Below are 5,702 nucleotides of genomic sequence, written 5' to 3'. Positions count from 1 at the left end.
TATGTAAAGTGTAATATGCGGAAATGAGAGTCTTTTTAGCAGTGAGTTCTGATTGCGATACAGAATGCCGGTAATTTAACTGTAAATTGCGTGCTAAAGGGAAAGGAATTCGCGCAGAGGAATCGATGAGTTAGAATTGACCCAAACCTTTTAAAGTTTTCAAAGTTATTTAAAGACTTCAAAGTAAAAGTATTTAAATATTTAAAATACTGACGTTCTCTTTATTTTTATTGTGTGTAGGGTTTAAAATTTGCAAGTTTTAGAGTCATTGAATCTCTTTAAGCTTCGTCAATATTAATTTAATTAATATCTTTAATTAAGAATAAATATTTTATTATTAAATTAATTGATATCTTTAATTAATAATAAATATTTTAAATATTTTAAATATTTTAAATACGTATATAAAATTGCGGAAACTACGGCATATTAAAGACTAAAATCTTTCAACATTTTTAAATTAGTTCTGTAAATGTGGTCTTAAATTGTAAATCTTAAATTGTAAATAAGATAAAAAAAGTTTTAATATAACGAGGCTCAGAGAGCCTCTCTATATTAAAAGTATAGTAAGTAAGCCTCTCTATATTAAAAGAAGAGCCTCAGAGAGGCTCTCTGAGCCTTGTTAATATTAAATTACTTGATATCTTTAATTAGTAGTAAATTTTAATACTATTAATAAATGTAACTAAATTGTTGAATATACATATAAGTAATATATATTAAACAATTTAATTGCATTTATTAATAGTATTAATTTTAACCATTAATTAAAGATATCAAGTAATTTAATATTAACGAGGCTCAGAGAGATCCAATGATTCTAAAACCTGCACATTTTTACGTTAAATCCTCACATCAAAAAAAAAAAAAAAAAAAGATTGTTAACAGCTGTCTTTAATATATGTGTGTGTTTAACATTGCTAACATTTATTCTTTGTGTATTATTTCTAATATTTATCTAATATTCACATTTAACTTATATTATCTTCATGATGTGTAGATGATATCTAATTTTTTTGATTACATGTTACATAATAACTAATACTCGACATAATATCCCAAAAAAAAAAAAAAAAAAAAAAAAAAAAAAAAAAAAAATACGCCAGTATTCTCCGAAAGAATTGTATCGAATATCGGAACATAAAATTTACACGTAGGCAACCGCCGCCAAAAACCGCAGCGGATTCATGGCGGTTGTTTCCGCGTCGTCTAGACGGGTGATGTATTTGACCGGAAGTGAGGTCGATCGATTATAGTGGAGAATGTATAACGATTGACGTGCCGCGGTACATCGCTCAAGCGGATGTAACGGTATCATGTCGTAATTTCGGAAAACGATGCTCGAGGCTACACTGCATTCGCGGCAGTAGAAATACAAACAGAGGGGACACGCGGGGATGATTGTCGTACAATACACTCCCTCCTCTCTCTCTCTCTCTCTCTCCCTCTCTCTCTCCCGTTTCGTATTGCCAACTTTCCCGGTCGCGTACGTCACCCTTTACCCTCTCCGACCCTTTTCCTCGTCATCCCCTCGTTAGTTTCTCCGCGATAAATTATGTGCGTAGCCCGTGGGGTAAACTGCGACCTGTGGCAGGTACGCAGTAACGATCGGAGGAGTTGAATTCGCGAACATTCGGCCACATTTCCAACCGAACTTGCTTGATTTTGAGGGAAGCTTCATAATTATTGCAAATCGAAATTGTAATGTTGCCCGGCAACTTCATGATTATTGCAAAGCCGAATTATCATGTGCCAGGGGAAACTTCATGTGACTATCGCAAATCGAAATTATAATGTTCCATAAAGTTTTCATACTATGAATTTCTAAATCATAATACTATGTATACATATATACATATATCTTTCCATTAAGTTGAAATTCTCATCACAAGAAATGAATTTTGAATGTATAATATAATTAAATGCTAATTTAATGTTAATTTATTTTTTTTTAATCCTAAATTAATAGAAAGTTAATTATTATTGTATTAATTATAAAAATATTTATTAAATATTTTAATCATATTTCATAAAATAAAACTTATAATATATTTTATATACAACATATTTTATATCATGTTAAATAATATACATCAGATTAAATAATGTAAAATGAGCCACTATTGTGCAAATAAGCAAGCAATTACACTTGTTTTACATTTAATTAATGTGCACAATTATGTAACTCACTTACTTGAATTGCTTAATATCTGTTTGCCGGATAATCACGCGATTTTTAAAATGGAAAAAATATATGCGTAGATACTTTCAATCTCACAAATGTCTCGTATTTATATGCCGAGAATTCTCATTTCTACACTTTTTTGCATTTTCCTTAATTTTTATTATTACCTTCTAAAATGCGGGAAACGAAGGCGATGTTTTTAAATGCGAGTATTGAGAATGAAAACCAAAATTAACCCACGTAAGGAGAAATGCAAATTTTAGAGTAAAATAAGGGATTGTTGCTGATCGTAGAGATTTAAGCTAATCCCGGCGGTCGGTTGCCGCGAAAAGCGAAGCAGGAGTCATCACGATAGCGTGTTATTAAATGCAATAAAGCTTTTAGAGAACGCGTTTAAATGCATGAAGCGTAGGACCTCATAAGACTTATCCCGCGGAACTCTGCTAGGAGTCGTGCGGCTTATCCTGGGACAGGAAGCATCCGGGCAGGTCTCGCGTCTCGACATATTTACGCGCGCCACGATAACCGGACAGCGGTCCTTTTTAAAGCAGGTTTTAAAAGCTTTCTGGAGAGTCTGAAAGAGAAAAAGTCGCAGAGCAGGATGCGAGACCACGCGACTTAAAACGTATATTAATGCAAAGCTCGCGCAAAAATCTGCCTCCAGATTCTCTTTTTTTTCTCATCTCAATTCGCACTTTTACAATTTGTTTATGCCGTTTTACAATATGTTAATAATGTACGAATCAGACTGATTATCGTGAAACTTGAATTTATCGAAAATGTAACAACAGTTGAATATAAGAAATTACGTATACAGCGAGAAGGAAAAATGTGTGTATATTTCATCTCGTATTATAACAGCATGAATCTTCTTCCGAGAAATATACACACAATCGTTGTTGTCCGTGTCTCCCTTCCTTCAAGAGAGACGCGGACATTTTTATAGATGTCTTCTCGTTACTTCAATTCTCCGGACTATGGCGTCGGAACAGGATGCTCCGAGGATGTTCCACACCTTGAGAAACGACTGCTAGCCATTATTCCTTGGACATTGATAAAAAGGACAGTCGCATCGGCCAGGAAAGGGGCGACTAACACAACTCTCGCATCATCCTTTTCATAACGAAGACAGCGGAGAGTTACATACATATATTTATTAAACTCTAATTTCTAATTAAGATCTTTCCCAATTTTTTATTTTAAATATATACTCAAAAATTTTACACACTAATCTTCTTCTATTCTAAATTCTTTAAAAACCTTATCATATATTAAGAATTAATTCGACGAAACTATTGGAAACGAAGCATCTTATATGGTTCAGCTATTTTAGCTATGTTTAATTTATTCCTGAAATGTACTTTGGGGAATCTCTGTCACACGTTTCGGGAATTACAGTACAAAGTTCGCAAGATAATTGTATGCGTGCTAAAAAGCAGCATACGGACATTTCACAAGATGTTTATTTCTCGTATGCAGCTTCAGAAATTGCGTCTGGCGGACAGCGGAGAATATTCGCCGTTGAAATATAGACGGGCTGTATTATTCTCCGCATGCAATCTCGGGACACGATAAAATGGAGATGGAAAGAATCGAGAGAAATAAACAGAAAGAGAAAGAAAAGAATTCGCGAAAGGGATACACCGATATATATACCGTATAAAGCGCATCTTTCTTTCTCCATTTTCCTTCGTGTTTTTCGGAGATGCGCATGAATATTCCTCCTGCTTATTTTCTCATCAGCTCCATTATTCGTCGCGATATGTCTCCGCGTATTGTTATATCGCAAATGCAGATAGAAGAATTTTGTCACAAGGCTGCCAAGAGAAGAATATCTTGGTCGCGACGCAAATTCAAATTACGATTGCGAGTATAAAACTAATAAGGGATCCTTAAATCCTTTCAAAACAAATTGCATATCTTGAAAAATAGAAAGAGGACATTCTACTGTTTTTATTGAAAATAAAACTGTTATTTCTACTGTTTCTATTGAAAATCGATGTAAAATTATCGTAAATAAAAATTTACAATTTAAAAACGCTTTTAGATATCGAGTGAATGACATCGATTGTGTTTTTATCTGCAATTTAGCATAATTAAAATTGATGTTTTAATTCTTTTATAAGGAGTGTCGTCTATTTCAAAAGGATGAATATATATCGCTAAAATAACTTTCCCGGAACAAAGAAAAAGCATTTGTACGGCAGAAGATGTAATCTGCGAGATGTTACCGAGATGCGATTGAGGGAAAAGAAGAGTGCAGAAATTTTCAAGTCAAATGCATTACGAGAATCGATAAACGCGCACGTTTATAGGGAAGTAGCACATCTGTGGGGGTCATCTGTTCCAGATGTACGTACCTTGGGATATTGTGTGTACTACGGATTGAATAACATCGTATACGATAATGGCTTTGCCAAGCCGTGTATCTGGAACGTCGCGCTATCAGTATCGAACACTCGGATTTCTCACGCTATAATCTCCTTGAAACTTCCCAGAAAAAGTGCGAAATCTCACTAATTGCTGAATTTAACATTTCGGTCGCTCTAGAGATTAAAGACGATGATTAAGCTCCAATTTTAACAGCATTTGAGAATTCCAAGCGTGATAAATAAAAAGTCTCTTTACTTTGTAAAAATTTCTAATTAATCTGTAGCAGAAACAATGAATTTATTAGTTTATCTAGAGAAAAAAGAGAGAACGCAAAAGAAATAATCTTCTTTATCGAAATTGTTAATAGATTATTTCTAAAATTCTTAACTCTTTCTCTAACAATATCTAATATTTTAATAATTATTTTTAATAATCGAATTGAAATCTTTAACAAGTACATTTTATATGTAACGACAATGTTTTTTAATTCTCATAAAATTTATAAAAATTTATAAGATTCCATTGTAGGTTGATTCATATTTTCGGTAATTACTGTCATGTTGTTGCTTTCCGTTCTTTCCAGATAATACGATATCGTAATCGCGCGAGCACAACGGCTTGAGGCGCATCGAAATCAAGCGCAACAAGGCGATAGCCAGGACGCTCTCGTCTCGGGTTTGCCTCGGGGATAAAAGCGAGAGAGGATGTTCGCGGTTGGTACACGTTCCGTCATTCCTCCAATTTCCGCCGTTCAACGCGCGATTTTACGAAACGACCGCTTCGCAAAAAACTCCCGACACGAATCCGCACTTTCCTCCAGCCGAGACGGGTATATCGCTTCGCGGGAATCCCCTGACCGAAAATGACTCGGCGATGCACCCGCTGAAAAGCCGGATGTGAAAAGATAACTCGCGCGAATGTGAAACCTTCGCTTTATCCCCGAGACGAGAGCTTTCTGGCTATTGCCTTGTTACGCTTCGTTCCGCCTGTCAAAGGCTCTTAATTTTAAATTAAGATATTTATTATTGCATTTTCATATCTTTTATATTTCTTTTTCATATTTTTCATTGAGTCTTCTGTTTTTTTTTGTGTGTTATTTGATACTATAAATGACAATTTTAACGATGAGTTAAGGTTCCAGCTG

The sequence above is a fragment of the Formica exsecta genome, unplaced genomic scaffold, assembly GCF_003651465.1.
Source record: "Formica exsecta isolate Colony F162 unplaced genomic scaffold, ASM365146v1 scaffold120, whole genome shotgun sequence".
Lineage (NCBI taxonomy): Eukaryota > Metazoa > Arthropoda > Insecta > Hymenoptera > Formicidae > Formica > Formica exsecta.
This window is presented reverse-complemented; position numbering follows the sequence as displayed.